The sequence below is a fragment of the Nomascus leucogenys genome, chromosome 18, assembly GCF_006542625.1.
Source record: "Nomascus leucogenys isolate Asia chromosome 18, Asia_NLE_v1, whole genome shotgun sequence".
NCBI classification, from domain to species: domain Eukaryota; kingdom Metazoa; phylum Chordata; class Mammalia; order Primates; family Hylobatidae; genus Nomascus; species Nomascus leucogenys.
In genome coordinates this window covers 4,123,081-4,143,305 of record NC_044398.1, presented here as the reverse complement: position 1 = coordinate 4,143,305, position 20,225 = coordinate 4,123,081, and the positions used below count along the sequence as shown (strand labels likewise).

The 20,225-nt window shown below is 42.9% G+C and overlaps 2 pseudogenes; both read right to left on the bottom strand.

Moving 5' to 3' along the window:
* Positions 1–341: 341 nt before the first annotated feature.
* LOC115831270 lies at positions 342–5,891 on the bottom strand (annotated as a pseudogene).
* A 5,847-nt stretch (positions 5,892–11,738) lies between these two features.
* Positions 11,739–12,700, bottom strand: LOC100607078 (annotated as a pseudogene).
* Between the last annotated feature and the right edge of the window lie 7,525 nt (positions 12,701–20,225).

Below are 20,225 nucleotides of genomic sequence, written 5' to 3'. Positions count from 1 at the left end.
ACTGAGGTGGTGGGAGGATCACCTGAGCCTGGTAAGTTCGAGGCTGTGGTGAGCAGTGATCGTGCCACTGCATTCCAGCCTTGGTGACAGTGAGACCTTGTCTCAAAAAAAAAAAAAAAAAAAAATTCTGTATTTTTAATTTATACTATATATAAGATGTAACCATTGAGGGAATGTGGGTGCAGGGTACAAGGGACCTCTATAAACCATTTTTTGCAACTTTCTAAGAATCTACAATTATTTCAAAATTAAACATTTTTTTAAAAGTAAAGAAATGGAAATAAAAATTTTTTCTGATGAAAATATACATATATATTTAGGATTCATCCTCTAGACTCACTTTAGATAATCCCAATTTCGTTGGCAACACCCAAAGCATGGTAATCAGGAGCCAGTCAAACATATGCCTTCTTCTCTCCATCAGGCCTAATCAGGGTGTTCACCTTGACCACATCAATGTCATAGAGCTTCTTCACAGCCTGTTTAATCTGGTGCTTGTTCGCTTTAACATCTTCAATGAACACAAGTGTGTTGCTGTAACCGCCCAGTGGGTTCATCTTGCCTGCTGCCTAGACAAAGCCAATTTATCAATACAGGAGAATTGCAATAGAGAAAGAGTAATTCATGCAGAGCTGGCTGTGCAGAAGACCAGAGTTTATTATTGGTCAAATCAGTCTCCCTGGGCATTTGGGGATGAGAGTTTTTAAGGATTACTTGGGTTGTGGGGGGCAGACAGTGAGTCAGGAGTGCAGATTGGTCAGGTCGGACATGAAATCATGGGAAGTTGAAGCTGTCCTCTTCGGCTGAGTCAGTTCCTGGGTGGGGGGGTCACAAGATCAGATGAGCCCGTTTATCTGGGTAGTACCAGCTGATCCATCAAGTGCAGGGTCTACAAAATATCTCAAGCACTGATCTTAGGCTTAACAACAATGATGTTATACCCAGGAGCAAATTTAGGAAGGGTCAGAATCTCATAGCCTCCAGCTGCATGACTCGTATACTATAATTTCTAATATTTTGGCTAATTTGCTAGTCCCACAAAGGCAGTCTAGTCCCCAGGCAAGAAGGGGTTTGCCTTGGGAGAGGCCTGTTATCACTTTGTTTTTTCTTTCTTCTTTTTTTTTTTTGAGATGGAGTTTTGCTCTTGTTGCCCGAGTGCAATGGCGCAATCTCGGCTCACCTCAACCTCTGCCTCCCGGGTTCAAGAGACTCTCCTGTCTCAGCCTCCTGAGTAGCTGGGTTTACAGGCATGTGCCATCATGCCTGGCTAATTTTGAATTTTAGTGGAGAACAGGGTTTCTCTATGTTGGTCAGGCTGGTCTCGAACTCTTGACCTTAGGTGATCTGCCTGCCTCTGCCTCCAGAGTGCTGGGATTACAGGCGTGAGCCACTGTGCCCAGCTTCATCTTTGTTTTAAACTATCACCTAAGATCCTCCCAAAGTTAGTTCAGCCTCTGCACAGGAATGAACAAGGACAGCTTGGAGGTTAGAAGCCAGCTGGAGCTGGGTAGGTCAGATCTCTTTCACTATCTCAGTTGTAACTTCGTAATGGTGGTTTCATTGTTGTCTTCTATCTTCTTCATGGCGGACTCAGTGGTCAGAGGAAACTTGATGATAGCATAGTGGTCAAGCTTGTTTCTCCTGGGGGTGCTCTTCCAGAGATATTTGGTCAGTTTCCTGAGTTGCAGTGTCTTGAGCCACCAGAAGGTGGGTGACGTGCGGATCTTCCTTTTTCTGCGGTTGTGGACACCTTTCAGCACCACCTCTGGCCCTTCAAAGCCTTCGCTTTGGCTTCAGCTTTAGGAGGGGCAGGAGCTTCCTTTTCGCCTTCAGTGCCATCTTGTGAAAACGCGAAAATAAAGTTTTTTAAAAGGGCATCCAAATTTAGTGAAGTCCTATATCCATTGTTGACAGTGCGAAAGTGCAAGCTTTCTTTTCTCTATCCAGGAGCAGGAGCAGAACAGTCTTCACTTGAAGCCCAGTAGCCTCGTTATTATAGGCTACGTACCCTCTAAACCTGATTATAAGGCTCTCTTGGACATCTGAGAAGCTGCTCAATATCTTAATAAATTCCTTTTCAAGATAAACTAGACACTGTGTGTTCTGTTGTTTGCAGCTTTCAATACTGGCCACGTTTTATTGTAATAGTTTCAATCGCCTGTCTGTATCCTGAGGGATATGGGAGAGTGATAAGTAAAGCTAAAATGTATCTCTACACACTGAAGCCACTGAAGACATTGGTATAAAGATAGAAATTAATAAACAGATATTCAATCTACTTCAAGAATGTCTTTGTTATGCCACTGACTATAGCCTCTTGGGCACTTCTAGAAGCAGAGAGACTGGGGTCTATGCTGCTTTATGATTATTAATGCTCCTCACTTTCTTTCTTCCTTTTCTTTTTAAGATGGAGTTTTGCTCTTGTTGCTCTGGCTGGAGTGCAGTGACAGGCTCGCAGCTCACTGTATTCTTCTGTGTCTAGAACACAAATTCTGCTTCTATACCTTGTTAATGTAATGTAATGTAATGATGGGTTCATCTGAGAACCCATACTGGTTCTCAGATGAAAGGACTACTGCCTGCAAATCCCTCCTGATGTTAAGTGTGGTTTATATAAGGTCCCTGAAAGAGGGCTGTTGAAGAAAGCTTTATAACTACCCTATGTTATAGGAAGATTAGGGGTAGACAAGAGGACAAGCAAGGGACTGGGAAGAAAGCAAGAGAAAATAACAAAACGTATAGTTCAGATAACAGAAATAAGATTTATAGAAATTATTTTGGCCTAAGAAAAGAAGGAGAAAGAGATCCAGGGCAGGATCTTTAAGGATCTCACAGGCAATATTTCCCCTATTACCTTTATTATGACTTTGTATTAAATGTATATGTGGGTGGGGATCCTTGCTGGTATTGGGACTTTATATTTAATGTATTCAAGTTATACTATGAAGAAATTAATTTACAAAGCTTACAAAAGCAGAACTACATGAACAAATTCCATTGAATGAAATTTTACCTTGGTCCAAAATAGAAATGGCCAGTTTTATTATACATCTTTCTCTTGATCCCAGTCTTATATTTGAGATTAAAATGTATCTACAAAAGCACTTTAAAACAATTAAGATGATAGAGGGAATTGTTAGAGGTACACATGAAACCCCCTTTGCAGAATTATGACTGAGACAGGGAAAGAGATTTAACTTAAGCGACTCCATCTCACTTTTAACCTCCAAGCTGTCCTTGTTCATTCCTGGGCGTAGGCTGAGCTAACTTTGGGAGAAACTTAGTTTGTAGTTTATCGTTTAAACAAAGATGGTAACAGCCCTTTCCCAAAGCAGATCTCCTTCTTGCCTGGGGACTAGATGGCCTTTGTAGGATGGACATTAGCCACAAGATCAGAAATTATGGTTTAGGAGTCATGCAGCCGGAGGCTACAAGATTCTGACCCTCCCTAGACTGCTCCTAAGATCAATGCTTGACTATTTTGCAGATGCCGCACTTGATGGATCAGCGGGTACCACCCGGATTAATAAACTGGCTCATCTGATCATGTGGCCCCCACCCAGGAACTGACTCAGCACAAGACAGCTTCAACTCCCTATGATTTCATCTCTGTCAAATCAGCACTGCTGGCTCACTGGCTTCACCCCCCGCACCCCCCTCCACCCACCAAGTTATCCTTAAAAACTCTGCTCCCAAATGCCCAGGGAGACTGATTTGAGTAACAATAAAACTCCCATCTCCCGCACAGCCAGTTCTGCGTGAATTATTCTTTCTCTATTGCAAATCCCCTGTCTTGAATTGGCTCTGTGTAGGCAGCCAGCAAGGGGAACCCCCTGGGCAGTTACACACATGCTATGACATGCATAATGGTTTCTCCTTCAAAGTTTTGTCATTGTTTCTAGTCTATCTTCTAAAATTTTAACCATCAGAAATTAAGACTTTTGAGAAAAACAAAAAAACAAAACCAAAACTCCCAGGGAAGTTGGAGTAGCTCTGGGTCTGCCAAAGACCACTATTAATCATCATTCTCTACTTTCTTTCATACTTTCCAGTTTGGAATCTACTATAACGTCCGTTGTTTCTCATTATGATTTTGATTTGTTACAACCTTGAGAAAGAGGTAGAGACTTAAATTATTATCAAAAATGTTTTAATGAAAAAGATGAAGCTCAAAGAGGTTAAGTGACTTGCTCAAGGTCACAGAGCAGTAAAAAAATCTCATCTCCCATATCAGAAACAGAGTAAGCCTGCTGTCCTCTCTAATACTAGCACTTCAACCGAGAGAAAAAAGAGCCCTGGGGAATTTTCTCTAATCACCCCACATTAGCTGCATAGCACAGATTGTTTTCCACTTCTCAAATCCCATTGCACTTGCCATCTGCAAAATTCACTTAAGTTCTTCCTCATATTTTGCTTTGTCTTGCTTTTAAGTGCTTAGTAAGTTAATAGGTAAATGGTGTGTGTGTGTGTGTGCATGTGCGTGTGTGTGCACACTCGTAACCCCCTAATTATATAGTACAAGTATTAGAAACCCAAATTAGACTTGTATTCTCACAAAATTTGGCACAGTATCATGCTTATGAAAAAATTAATTAATTTGTATATTAATTTATTCTAATTAAATTATTCTCTAATCTAGAGAATAGCATGGAAAATACAGACTTTGACCCTAAGAAGGTATAGCGAAAAGGGCCATCTTAGTAGAAAAAGACCAGGCTCTTTCTTGCCTATTGAGTCTACCATTATTATTTTAACCATTCTTTTGCCAACACACTTCACACACCTTGTTCTTCTTTTTGCACATGCCCACCTCAACCATAACCCTGGATCAACCTTGAAGTCAACCTTCTTCTCTCCTTAAATTTGTTAGGCTAGAGACAAGGTTACAAGCAAGTCTGGGCGCGGTGGCTCACGCCTGTAATTCTAGCACTTTGGGAGGCCAAGACGGGTGGATCACTTGAGGTCAAGAGTTCGTGACCATCCTGACCAACATGGTGAAACCCCATCTCTATTAAAAATACAAAAAATTAGCTGGGGATGGTGGTGGGCGCCTGTAATCCCAGCTGCTGGGGAGGCTGAGCCAGGAGAATTACTTGAACCCGGGAGGTGGAGGTTGCAGTGAGCCGCGATCATGCCACTTTACTCCAGCCTGGGCAACAAGAGTGAAAATCCATCAAAAAGAAAGCAAGAAAGCAAGCAAGAAGGAAGGAAGGGAGGGAGGGAGGGAGGCACAAGGTTACAAGCAATGGAACTTACACTTGCTTAAATAATAAAGTATATTTGGGCTGAAAAGTCCAAAGGTAAAACTGACTTCAAATGAAGCTTGATCTTGCAGCTCAAATGATGCAAAAGCAAGTTTCTTTTTGTCTTTCCACTCTGCTTTTTTCAGGCTTGGCTTCATTCTCAGGACAAGCCCTGACTATCTTAAGAAGCCTGCTACCCAATCCTTTTGCTTTCATTTTCAGCAGGGAAAAGCAAAAATGTGACCCAGTATTCCCAGTAAAAACCCTAAGTTACGTGCCCACCATTTACCTAATTCCTCAGGCCAGGTAAATGGGATAAACTGATAAGCTTAAACTCAGTTCTGTGTCTCACATTAAAGCTGGAAATTGAATCCATTTCCCTAAAATCACATGGATCTTCAAATGGAAATTAGTAGCTACTGGAAAGGAGGAAATAGATATAATTCATACGTGTCCTCCATTTTTATTTATCTTGGCTAGTAGGTGTCAACAGAAGAAATCAAACAACTCTGTAGAATTCACCAATGAAAATTTATGATCTCCCATGTCTGCAGAATTATTACACTAATTACTCTCCCCTCACTCACTTCACTCACTTTTCACTCTCTGCAAGGTATTTTTCCTCAGTTTATTAACTTGATCAAGCATCTTTTCATAAAAATGAAAAATAAAAGGTCACTGAAACCAATGCCTTCTTTTTATTTTTTGAGACGGAGCCTCGCTCTGTTGCCCAGGCTAGAGTGCAGTGGCGTGATCTCAGCTCACTGCAACCTCTGCCTCCCAGGTTTAAGCAATTCTCCTACCTCAGCCTCCCCAGTAGCTAGGACTACAGATGCACGCCTCCATGCCTGGCTAATTTTTGTATGTTTAGTAGAGACGAGGTTTCACAATGTTGGCCAGGCTGGTCTCCAACTTTTGACCTCAGGTGACCCACCCACCTCAGCCTCCCAAAGTGCTGGGATTACAGGTATGAGCCACTGTGCCTGATCACCAATGCCATTTAACTGCTATCCTGTTTACCTCCCCTCACAGCCAAGCCCTTTCATTCTATATACAATGTAAACCGTGTTAAAGTGAGACAAAAATAAGATTACTGGGCAACCCACAAAACACTGAACAACCTTCTCTCCCAGCCAATGTAAGTGACTGGTATTTCCTTACGAATCCTTCCTCTAGTCTCCCCTTTCTATAGATAAGATTTATTGAGATACTTAATCATAGAATTGCCTTCACTTTTTGATAGTGAGTAACTCTGTTTCCTCAGACTCTCCCCAGAATTATCCAATGGAAGGTCAAACCCTTTAAATAGGTTTTAACATCTCCTAACTGAAATGCGTCTCAGTTCCCCATGAGAGAGCTCTCCCCGTTTATGACAGTAATAAAACCAACGTGTTCAACTAAAGGTGTGTTCCTGGTGGTCTTTGGCTAGAAGGCGTTTGCGGTCTTCACCGTATTTGTCGCAGTATCCACTGAAATCCATTGAAGTATCCTTCGTTTCTCTTTGAATTATTCCAACATCCTCCAAATGGTTTTCCCTGTCACCAGTCTTATTTTCTCCAATTGATTCCCAGACTCCTTGCTAGAGTTATCTTTTCAAAACTCAGATCTGATTATGTCACTCATCACCCCCATATTCCTAAGAATAAAGTCCAGATACAATAGCCTGGCCTGTGACATTCTCCTTGATCTAGTTCCCTAACGACACCAGTTTTATCAATCACCACCACCTCCCTAACTCCAGTTCCATTCACCAGCCTTGATGAACTTGCTTTCAGCCCTTCTAAAACATTTGTCTGAACTCTAGAATGTCCTTTGGATCTCTCCTGATGCCTAGAATCTTCATCTAGCTAACTTTTACTTGTTCTTAAAGACTTACCTCAAGCATTTCTCATTCAAGCATTGAGAAGCCTTCTAGAATATTCCCAGCAGTCACTAGTTTGTGCGTGATACTCACATTGCACTGTATTTACTTATGTGTTTTCCTTATGAGATTGTCAACTTCTGGAGGTCTAGAATTTTGTTATTCATCCCAATGTTCTCTGACAGTGGACTCTACTCAAGGTTCTTCTCCGGCAATGTTTGAGAATAGAAATTGTGGTGTGAGACATTCTTCTGCTATTCCTGGAAACAGAAGTGGGGGTTGGGAGTTAGGATGCTCAGAAATTGAGGACTGCTTTGTGGGTGAAGCCCAGAAATTACAAATGTCTTGGAATATACTGGACAGCTCTGCACAAAGAACTATCTCATCCAAAATGCCAATAGCACATCCATTAAGAAACACCATAGTTTCTCAGTAAGTGTCTGCTTAGGAATGAATAAATGAACATAAATGAATAAGTAAAATAAAGTAAAAATGAAAGAATACATTAATGAATAACTGAAGGGGGAAAAGCAGCCTGACCATTTAGAGATGAAAGTGTACCCTAAGGAGAGACACCGATGGGAAATTCATGACTTGACAACTTAAAATTTTGTCTTTGTTATATTCTTAGCCCTTTTCCCCTAGAGCTGTAAGTGCAAGGTGCAATCTGATTTGAAAGAACTAATTAAAGGGAGGCTGGGTGTGGTGGCTCAGGCCTGTGATCCCAGCACTTGGGAAGACCAAGGTGGGCAATCACTTGAGGTAAGGAGTTCGAGACCAGCCTGGCCAACATGGTGCAACTCTGTCTATACTAAAAATACACAAATTAGCTAGGCATGGTTGTGGACACCTATAATCCCAGCTGCTCGGGAGGCTGAGGCATGAGAATCGCTTGAACCCAGGGAGTGGAGATTGCAGTAAACTGAGATTGCACCACTGCACTCCAACCTGGGTAACAGAGCAAGACTCTGTCTCAAAAAAAAAAAAAAAAAAAGAAAAGAAAAAGAACTAATTAAAGTGAAAAGACTCACATGACAATATCTGGGGTGGAGGAAACATCAAGCTCTCTCAATGTGAGAGGGGAGGCATTTCTACAAGGCCTCTGAGACCATTTGGCCTGTGACATTTACCTCACCTTTTTTAAGACAAGACCTTCTAGTTGTGACTTGAATTTGATATTCAACCTCTTAACCTAAGGCCCGTTACTTGAAGTTTATTGTTGCTGCAAATTAAAATCCACAGGGAGCAGACATGCATTATGGTTTTATTTGCCAATGTAAGTGCAATGTGACTCACATCCTCCCTTCAGGGGGATCTTAGCTAGATAAAACTTTTCCAGGGCTCAACTTTTCCTGGAATAGCTTTGTCATTAAAGGCATAGGCACTGAATCAAAAGCTAATTGAATCAAAACTGTGGACAATTTAATCTGGAATTCTAGACCCGTTTAGTGCATAAGTAATTGACATCGAGTGTCTTTTATGCAAGGATGCCAACTGTTTCTGGGTCCCACAGCAATCATTGCCAGTTTTAAACACAGTGTTTTAAACTTCTCCAATCTGTTTCCACATCCAGTAACATAAATATTTCAGTGTAACGCCAACCCATAAATATTAGCTTATGATCACGATCTAAACTGTGTTTCAAAAAATAAGAGGCATCCATTAAAAAGGTTTTAAAATATTTTATTCCCACTTTTCAAGGAAATCTTTTTCTAAACTTCTAATTGCACTACAGAAAATACCAGTACAGTCTTCTCATAAGGATGACCATGAAGGACATCTGTTTATCTTTATTAAATGTAGACCCAACACATCCCCAACTACAAGTGTTCTACTTCCTCATTTCCTATTTAAAGGAAAGGAAAAAAACTCACTTCCTTTTCTTTACCATTCTTTTGAGACCTATCAAACTGGTAAACTACTCCATACTGATCTATTAATAGCAGCTAATGGGTAGTGAGGCACCATAATTGCCTTTTAGTGATGATGCGTTAATTCACTAAATTCATTAGTAAATCTAGTACTGGAAATGTTTTCAGGCACTCGTAGTTCAAGAGAGAGAGAGATTTGGGAACAGGCCAGATCTAAAGCAAGCATTGCCTGGAGTTCTTCGATTTATATTAATACTGTGGAATATGATTCTGTGAAAGGAAAATAAATTTCTGGACCCCCCCCCCGCCCCCACCCCCTGCCAAATCACTAAGCCAAACGGAAAAGTCAAGCTGGGAACTGCTTAGGACAAACCTGCCTCCTATTCTATTCCTAAAAAAGATAGCTACTAAGATAAAGCTACATAGTTCTCTCACAAGAAATTTCCTTGTGGAGAAAGGACAGAGAGAACTCAGTCATCTCTCTGCTCACTGAGATAAATGCATATCTAATTGCCTCCATTGGAAAGGCTAATCAGAAACTCAAAAGAATGCAAAGCTTTGTCTCTTTCCTACCTATGACCTGTAAGCCCCCTCCCCGCTTTGAGTTATCTTGCCTTTCCACACAGAACCAATGTACATCTTACATGTCTCTCTAGAATGTACAAAACCAAGCTGTGCCCCAACCACCTTAGGCACATGTCATCAGGACCTCCTGAAGCTGTGTCATGGGCCTGTGTTCTTAACTTTGGTAAAATAAACTTCCTAAATTGACTAAGACCTGTTTCAGATAAAGATCGCTCCTCAGATCTTACTTTGCAGGAAAGTGCTATCTCTACCTATAATAAGCAAAGCTGATTAAGACTAGTTGAATGCATATAAGAATTACATTAAATGCAATTAAACGTATCTATTGAGCATATTATATATGTAGACACTCTGTTAGCTAATGCAGAGGATTCAAGAAAAGCAATTTAAAATCTAGTATGGAGAATAAGGTAGATACATAACTATCACTGATGATAAAGTGAGACACTGTCATAAAAGAGACAATGGGATTGTGGAGCTACAAAAAGAGAGAGATTACAATCAGTTGAAAGGATCAGGCAAAGAATTTTTTTTTTTTCTTTTTTTTGAGACGGAGTTTCCCTCTTGTTGCCCAGGCTGGAGCGCAATGGCGCAAACTCAGCTCACTGGAACATCTACCTCCCGAGTTCAAGGGATTCTCCTGCCTCCAACTTCCAAGTAGCTGGGATTACAGGCCCCTGCCACCACACCCGGTTAATTGAAAGCTTCTAGTGGAGTTATTTGTGAAAGAACTGAGGGATAAATAGGAGCATCTGAAAGGAATCTATTTTTTCCATGACTGCTAATGTAGAGAAAAACTATAAAAGACTTTGAAATGCATCAAAAAGATTACTGATGACTTCAATAGAAAATTAGGTGGTTTAGCTGGGATCATTGCACCTTTCATTGTCTTTGAGATATTTTACAACTCTGCAAATTGTAGATAATGGATAGCAGTGCAAACAGCTCTTACTCACAAACATGCAAATTAATTTTGTCAGGTGGAAATACAACTGATTTCTTTATTTCCATTCCTGTAATAAGCAAGTTTTGTATTTACTTACTTTTTTTAATATAAACTCTCAAATAAGTGATTTTATTCCTGTCCATGACTGCAGACACTTACAAAAACATAACATCTGAGTTCATCTTAAGAAATAACTTACAGCTGGGCATGGTGGCTCATGCCTGTAGTCCCAGCTACTTGGGAGGCTGAGGAAAGAGAATCACTTGAACCCAGGAGGTGAAGATTGTAGTGTGCCCAGATTGTCCCACTGCACTTCAGCCTAGGTGACAGAGTGAGACTCTGTCGAAAAAAAAAAGAAGGAAGGAAGGAAGGAAGGAAGGAAGGATGAACGAACAAACTTGCATAAAGCAGGGATATAGATAGCACACAATAGTTCAGGGAGGATGCAGAAGCAACTTTTAGTAATTAAAATGTTAATGTGAATAAAGGATGGAATAAATATCCCTACTTATTTGTACCTAAGATGTTATGTAATAATATTTTACAATGTCCTGAGGGTCAATGTATGTTTGTGTCTATGTCCATATAACACACAGATACAGTACATTCTTCTTCCCACATACATACATACAAACATAATTATTTGCAGTTCAGTTTAAGTCAACTTTAATATGCCACTTTGTACCTTTTCTTTTCTTTTCTTTTGGGGTGGGGGACAGAGTCTCACTCTGTCACCAAGGCTGGAGTTCAGTGGTATGATCTTGGCTCGCTGCAATCTCCACCTTCCAGTTCAAGCAATTTTTGTTCCTCAGCCTCCTGACTAGCTGGTACTAGACACGATCTTACTTTGTTGCCCAAGCTGGTCCTGAACTCCTGGACTCAAGTAATCCTCCCACCTCGGCCTCCCAGGTTCAAGCAATTCTCCTGCCTCAGGCTCCCGAGTAGCTGGGATTACAGGCATGTGCCACAACGCTTGGCTAATTTTTATATTTTTAGTAGAGACAGGATTTTTCCATGTTAGCCAGGCTGGTATCAAACTCCTGACCTCAAGTGGTTCACCCACCATGGCCTCCCAAAGTGCTGGGATTACAGGTGTAAGCCACCACACCCGGGCAGATTCCTTTGTTTAAATGTACACTGTGATAAATAATTTTCCTTTATGATAGTTCTGTGATGGGCTAGTTCACTGTGGTTTACATGAGGGGACTTGGTAATGGATCACACACTCACTGTTATGCAAGAGGAGTAACTCCCTGAAAAGGATTTTAAAAATTTCCCCCAGTTTTGCCATTATCCCTGAGCCCAGTTGATTACGCAGGCTCATTTTATCAGGAGAATTCTTAGAAATACTGTCCATATCTCCTGAGCCTAAAAGCCATTCATGTGATGTGACTCCCTTCCCCCTACTCCATCCATGGGACCATTTCACCCAGGTCCCACTGGAAAATTAGGTCTGTTAGGTCTAGGACATACTGCATTCATTCATATCTCCAGGGTTGATTAAATCTGCTAGACTAGACATGACGGATGTTCCTGTGGACCTCACCTCCTGGAGGGCCTATGTAATTCCCAGGAGATGTTGAGGAGTATGGTACTGAATTGGCATTTGTTGGGTTTGGCCAAGACCTGCCACCCTCCAGACCCATGTTCATTCTAGGCATTCCAGAGCCACCTAAAGCATTCACTGGGCATCTCATTGCACCTTCATCATTCTGTACTGACAACCAAGGGTCAGACTGTGGCCCTCAGGGCACCATTCCTCTTGGAGAAATTGGCCCACCCATACTTAAATGTCCTTGTTGTCAAGTTGGATTCCACTGGGGAGTAATGGCTGGCTTCCTAGGATACTTCCGAGTGCCTGTTTAGGTATCCTCAATGGGAACCTTGGACCTCCAGGGTACCAAGGTGACATAAAAAGATAATCATGGAAGTTTTTTGTTACACTTGAGTGTTCACATGTTTCCCTTGGCTCTGGAGCTGCCGAGAAGAGATCTCAAAATACACAACACCAGGAATGTAAGAATCCTGGTGGTTCTCCCAATTTTTTCCCCCATCTTATCTCTGATAAAAATGTTCGGGATGATTTCTGAACTCCTACATGGAGCAGATATTCATATATGTAAAGTGCTAACTTCACCAAGGTGTGGCTGTCACATGGGTTAATGCTGCTGCTACTCTTGCCTTTGCTGTACATTCTTGTGCTGAGAGTAACTCCCATTGTCATGCACTTGTTACCCCATCACACCCTCCCCGGAAACAGCCCTGTCTCCATAGCGACCCATGTAGCCACCTTCACTATTGGCTGCCTCACACCAACGCCTTTTGCATTTGTTTATACATTTGTTTCCTCATTGCTTATTATATATGTGATATTTTTAATTCTCCTATGAATCAATTGTAGCATGTTACTGCTTCCCTCATTAATTACAAAGCTATATAAAATCTTTGACGTGTTAATTTTATATATGTATAAAAGTTCTGATTGCATCCTACTTTAAAAATGATTCTTTTTTTCTTCTTTTTTTTTGAGATGGAGTCTTGCTGTGTCGTCCAGGCTAGAGTGCAGTGGCATGATCTCGGCTCACTGGAACCTACGCCTCCTGGGTTCAAGTGATTATCCTGCTTCAGCCTCCTGAGTAGCTAGGATTACAGGCGCCCACCACCGCGCCTGGCTAATTTTTCTATTTTTTATTTTTATTTTAGAATTTTTTTTATTGATTTTTTTTGCACACAAAACAATAAACATTTTCTAAAAATACATACAAACAAAAAGATGCATATCAAACATATTAGGAAGGTTGCACGTGGGAAGACGGGGAATAGAAATGGGGAGTGGGAATTAAAGAAAATGAATGAGGGAGGGACTCTGTATGGATCAATGATAATAACTCAATCCTCTATTTGACAAAGAAGAAGGAGAAGGAAGAGGAAGAAAAAGAAAGTGGGATAAAGGATCAGAAAGGGAGGAAAATAGAAAAAATTAGAGTATGACTCCAGGGTAGAGCTGTTTTGTTGTCACTGGGTTGGTTGGTTGGTTTGTCTGTTGTATTTTTCATATGTTTCGCCATGTTGGCCAGGCTGGTCTCGAACTCCTAGCCTGAAGTGATCAACCCGCCTCGGCCTCCCAGAGCGCCGGGACTACAGGCATGAGCCACCACGTCCAGCCCTCACATTGCTTCTGGCCTCCGTGGTAGACCTCCCATACAGGGTGGTCGGGCAGAGGCGCTCCCCACATCCCAGACGGGGCGGCCGGGCAGAGGCGCTCCTCACTTCCCAGACGATGGGTGGCCAGGCAGAGGCGCTCCTCACTTCCCAGACAGGGTGGCCGGGCAGAGACGCTCCCCACCTCCCAGACGGGGCGGCCGCCGGGCAGGGGCTGCAATCCCAGCACCCTGGGAGGCCAAGGCAGGCGGCTGGGAGGCGGAGGCTGCAGGGAGCCAAGACCAGGCCACCGCACTCCAGCCCGGGCAACACCGAGCACTGAGTCAGCGAGACTCCGTCTGCAGTCCCAGCACCTCGGGAGGCCGAGGCGGGCAGACCACTCGAGGTCAGGAGCTGGAGAGCAGCGTGGCCAACATGGCGAAACCGCGCCTCCAGCCAAAGGAGAAAAAGCAGGCAGCGGTGGTGGCGCGCGCCGGCAATCCCAGGCAGCCCGCAGGCCGGGGCAGGAGAATCACGGGAGCCGGAGGCAGGGGGTCTGCAGTGAGCCGATTTTCTCACTAACAGAAAGCTGAGGAAGACAGCTACTGGAGCTGGTCTGACCACTTGATGCCATCAAGGCCCTGACTCTGTATCTTTGCACTCTCCCATTCCTCCTCATGGCCTCAAACTGGCGGCTACAACTCCAGATACGACGTCAACGTCTAAGGCAGATGACGGAAGTAATAGTGCCACTCACATCTGTTCTTCAGCAAACTTCTGCTTCTGGGTCAGACAGCCACTCCTCTTCCTCGCTCTCGCTGCGGAAACACAGGCATGGGCCCGCTTCTCGTCGCCGTCGCCGTCGTAGGTGCGGGTCTGGTTCGACTTGAGCTTCATCATCCTCCGGGCACCGGTGGGGGTGCGGTGCGGGTCGCGGGAGTGAGGGTGGGGAGCCCGCTCTGGACGGCCGCGTGCGCGCGCGCCCCGGGCTCGGCCAAGGGAAGCAGGGAGGGGGAGCTTCTCCGCTACACGGCTCCGCCGCTGGCCCGCCACGGCCGCCTCATTCCCCCCGGCCCAGGTCCCGCGCCGCCGCTGCCACCGTCACGGCTGCCGTCTCCGCTGCCGCCCGGGCCGCCGCCCCCTCTGCCGCCGCCACCCCCGACGACGACCGCGCCGCCATCTTGGGCGCGCTGCGTCAGCGGCCTAATTTTTCTATTTTTAGTAGAGATGGGGTTTCACCATCTTGGCCAAGCTGGTCTAGAACTCCTGACCTCGTGATCCACCCACCTAGGCCTCCCAAAATGTTGGAATTACAGGCGTGAGCCACCGTGCCTGGCCAAAAACTATTTTTTAAGACTAACACATTTCATCTAACATGATTTTGAGTAACTCTTTATTAATACACCTTTTTCATTTTTCCCTTTCTTTGACCACTTTATTTTTTTTTTGAGACAGAGTCTCACTCTGTCACCCAGGCTGGAATGTAGTGGCGCAATCTGGGCTTACCGCAACCTCCACCTTCCAGGTTCAAGTGATTCTCCTGCCTGAGCCTCCCGAGTAGCTGGGATTACAGGCGCCCGCCACAGTGACTGGCTAATTTTTGTATTTTTAGTAGAGACAAGGTTTGATCATGTTGGCCAGGCTGGTCTTGAACCCCTGACTTCAGGTGATCCCCCTGCCTCGGCCTCCCAAAGTGCTGGGATTACAGGCGTAAGCCACTGCCCCCAGGCTTATTTATTTTTTATTTTTTTTAATTAATTTATTTTTTGAGACAGAGTCTGGCTCTGTGGGCCAGGCTGGAGTGCCGTGGCATGATCTCGGCTCACTGCAACCTCTGCCTCCTGGATTTAAGCAATTCTCCTGCCTCAGCCTCCTGAGTAGCTGGGATTACAGCTGCACGCCACCATGCCTGGCTAATTTTTATATTTTTAGTAGAGAAGGGGTTTTACCATGTTGGTCAGGCTGGTGTTGAACTCCTGACCTTAGGTGATCCACCTGCCTCAGCCTCCCAAAGTGCTGGGATTACAGACATGAACCACTGGGCCCGTCCTCTTTGAACAGTTTAATATAGACCTAAAACTGTATATAGTATGTATGGGATTTTGAAGGTGGAAGTAAAGGATGATATTAAGAATTTTTCTTGTAAAGATCTAGCACTCCTAGAATCTTTCCTACCTAATATGCAAACCAAGGATTACTGAAACAGAAGTTTGGAATCTGGAGGCTGTTCTGTAGTCCTTGGTTTCTATATGAAAATAAAGCCTTTACTTGAAAAATATATACTAAATGTAGAATGTATAAATATTTTATATTTTCTTTTCTTTTTTTCTTTTTTTTTTTTTTTTTGAGATGGAGTCTCCCTCTATCACCCAGGCCGGAGAGCAGTGGTGCAATCTTGGCTCACTGCAACCCCCGCCTCCTGGGTTCAAGGGATTCTTCTCCCTCAGCCTCTTGAATACACGGGATTACAGGCACATGCCACCATGCCTGGCTAATTTTTGTATTTTTGGTAGAGATGGCATTTCACCAGTTGGCCAGGCTGGTCTGGAACTCCTTTTTTCTTTTTCTTTTCTTTTCTTTTTTTTTTTTGAGACAGAGTCTTGCTCTGTTGCCCAAGCTGGAGTGGGGAGGCTACCACGTGCCACCATGCCTGGCTAACTTTTGTATTTTTAGTAGAGATGGAGTTTCATCATGTTGACCAGGCTGGTCTTGAACTTCTGACCTAAGGTGATCCACACGCCTTGGCCTCCCAAAGTGCTGGGATTACAGATGTGAGCCACCGTGCCACGTTGCCTGGCCATATTTTAAATTTTCTATAACTAAGTATTTTATATGTATAAATATCTTTATATGTAAATATAAAAAGATAAATATATATGTATAGATCTAGCTATATACTTCTCTATTTATTTATATATATCCCATTAGAGTACAAGTCTTATGTATCATTCAGATGCTTCCTCCACTATACCAGGACCCTCAGTGCTGAGGGTGGCTACATTCTGAGTAGAGAACATCTTTGATTTTTTAGTCTACAGTTGCAGCTGCTGCATTTTTCTTTCGTGTCTTGTGACCCATTTGTGACTGCTAGTCCTCTGCTGTTCTGCCATTGACACTACATAAGGTTATGGAATCTTCTGGTCCAGCTCCTATTCAAGCCTTTACATACATCTTCCCTCAGAGGACTATCTGCTACTATCTGCTAGCAGTCTAGTTTCTCCCCACTACCTATATTCAGCTCAGACAGTTCAATCAGATCCCCCATACCACAGCCCTAGTGCCCAGTTTGTCAGCAGACTGACATTTCCATACTGGGTTTTCTCCTTGTAGAGGTGTGATGTCCAGGCAGGCTCAGGTCTCTTTCCTGATGGAACCCATAATATCTGTCCTTCCCAGTTCCTATCAATGTACCTCTCACCCCTGTCCCTAACACACAGGAATTATTCTGCCCCTATTTTTGAACATATAGTTATATTGCTTCTACAGACCTGAATTCTAACCCATAAAGATACAAATATCTATTTATGCTCATCCCTGTTAGTCACTTTCTCTTTAGTACCTGAAGCATAAAAATTTTCTTTAAGGAGAACTCTAATATGAGAGGTCATTAATCCCTTAGAGCTCTTGGCAGCATTTGAGTTTATCTTATAAGATGGAATGTCCTTTCGTCTCTTAATTATGTCCATAAAACTAATGAAATTTTAATAAGAAATCTAGATTCCATAAACAGGTTTTGGACATCACAGACATTTTTCCTTGTTTGTTTTTAAGTGGGGCAGAGAATAAAGCCCAACCTCCAACATCTATGCCTGCTCTATCTGCACGACATTGACAAGAGCAGAGGCCAGACGTGAGTGGACAGATTCCAAGAGGAGGGTCCTCTCATGTACAGCTACTCTCCTGTCTTACTGTTGGGTGTCATTATGCTACTTAAGAGCAACACAAAATAGTCTTACAGGTTACTAGAAAGCCAGAATAAATAAAAGGAAGGCTTATTAAAAAAACCATATTCCCAGGAAAACTCTGGGTTAATGCCTACTCAGAAAGGAAAGAGAGATGCCAAAACAGATTATGTATTACTTTAATTGAATCTCTGTATATGATTTGATTAAGGTTTTTTGCCATACTTAAGACAAGACAGTGTATTCATCATGACTTTACATCATATTATGTTCTGGTTATGTAATTATAAAATAATTAAATTGCCTTCATAAAATTATATGAAAATTCAATGATTACATTTTAGAAATGGGCCACTTAATCCTGTTCAGTTTCTAACCCATAATAAACTTGGCACCCCTAGCGAGCATTGGAAGTGAGACATAAAGTGAGCGTTACTTGGCATTCTTCCACAAAAATTCCTGCTGTGGAAGATTGCCCCTTTCAAATAACATCAAGTACTAAACTAGTATTTAATTTAAAACTCTTTAATCAACAAAGATCCCAACAACAGCTTAAACTTCACTGCATGCCAATTGTAACTACCAATTATGAAATCACTGCTAATGCAGTCAATAAAATAGGAGACTTTGAATTGGGGATGAGGGAAGGGTACTGAAACATAGAGATTAGGAGATCACTATCTCGTTTCTTAAAGAAAAATTCTGTAGTAATTTAGCTGAAATTAAGATCAGAGGTGTTGGCTGGGCGCGGTGGCTCACACCTGTAATCCCAACACTTTGCAAGGCTGAGGCAGGCGGATCACAAGGTCAGGAGTTCCAGACCAGCCTGACCAACATGGTGAAACTCCATCTCTACTAAACATACAAAAATTAGCCAGGCGTGGGGCGGGCACCTGTAATCCCCGCTACTCGGGAGGGTGAGGCAGGAGAATCGCTTGAACTCAGGAGGCGGCGATTGCAGAGAGCCGAGATTGCGCCACTGAACTCCAGCTTGGGCAACAGAACAAGACTCTGTCTCAAAAAAAAAAAAAAAAAAAAAAAAGAGGTGTGAGTCCTTTTTAACTAAAACTGCTTTAGGCAGGTATATCTCACTCAGTTACTCTTATTTTAATTAACATGGTCATGGTGAAAGTATAGTGTCCTAAAATCTACCATCCTGAAAATTTTTTTTTTTTTTTTTTTTTTTTTTTTTGAGACCAAATCTTGCTCTGTTGCCCAGGCTGGAGTGCACTGGCACAATCTCAGCTCACTGCAACCTCCGCCTCCTGAGTTCAATTCTCGGGCCTCAGCCTCTGGAGTAGCTGGGACTACAGGTGACTACCACCACATCCGGCTAACTTTTAATATTTTTAGTAGAGACGGGGGTTTCACCATGTTGGCCAGGCTGGCCTCAAACTCCTGACCTCAAGTGATCCACCTGCCTTGGCCTCCCAAAGTGCTAGGATTACAGGCGTGAGCCACCATGCCCAGCCTTTCCTATCTTAATGGTGAAAAGATCAAGACAAAAGAAACCCTTTCATAACTAAGCATCAGGCAACCATGAGAAGATCAATGTGTTGAAGAGAAACTTCCAAGTGATGGGTGGTATTGGGAAATTAGAGATTTGGCCCTTGAATTAGTAGATACATGATATCTCAGCAGACATCAGGTGAGGTTTGAAAGTCATTCATTTAATTACCTCCTATCATTCAAAGCATTTTAGACTTGCCCAGCATGTTTTACATTTCAATTCACTTTCACATCTATTAGTTTAGCCGCAAGATCATGACAATGCACAACAGGTAGAGGTCCTGAGAAAGTCAAGTCCTCTAAGTAAATTTGGTAGGAATCTACCTCTGTCACCAGCTGGGAAGTAGGCAGTGATTGACACATGCAGATTTGATCAGTCTGTCAGTGCCTGTACAGGAGGAGAGCCCCCCTAGGGAAGGCAGAAGTACTTTGGAAACAGAGCAGCGGGTGAGTGGGATCAGAATGGAGACCTGATCTTGGAAGTATCCCACAGTCAAAGCAAAGCCAGTCTCAAGTTAGAGATCAGCCTTTAAAAGGACAAGGTGATTCTGGGAAGCATGACTCATTTAAGTTAGACAGCAGTTTCTGATTTGGCGATGGTTTTTTAAATTTTTGTTTCTTTCCATATATATAGGGGTTGTTTATTCATTCTGAACTTTGCTAACAGTGGACCAACTTCTAAAACTTGGTTATTGTTCTTGTAGGTGTATATTTTTAATATGCATAATTGAAGACATCTTTCTTTTTTCTTTTTTTTTTTTTTTTGAGACGGAGTCTCACTGTCGCCCAGGCTGGAGTGCAGTGGCGTGATCTCGGCTCACTGCAAGCTCTGTCTCCCGGGTTCACGCCATTCTCCTGCCTCAGCCCTCTGAGTAGCTGGGACTACAGGCGCCTGCCTCCATGCCCAGCTAATTTTTTGTATTTTTAGTGGAGACGAGGTTTCACTGTGTTAGCCAGGATGGTCTCGATCTCCTGACCTTGTGATCCACCCGCCTTGGCCTCCCAAAGTGCTGGGATTACAGGCGTGAACCACCGCGCCCGGCCGACATCTTTGTTTTTTCATGTCCATATATTGAAAATTTGAGAAATACAAATTTAAGTGAGAAGAGTTGGAAGGGGGAGCAATATTATGGTTTAGATGACGTGATCATTTCCATTTTCTTAGCT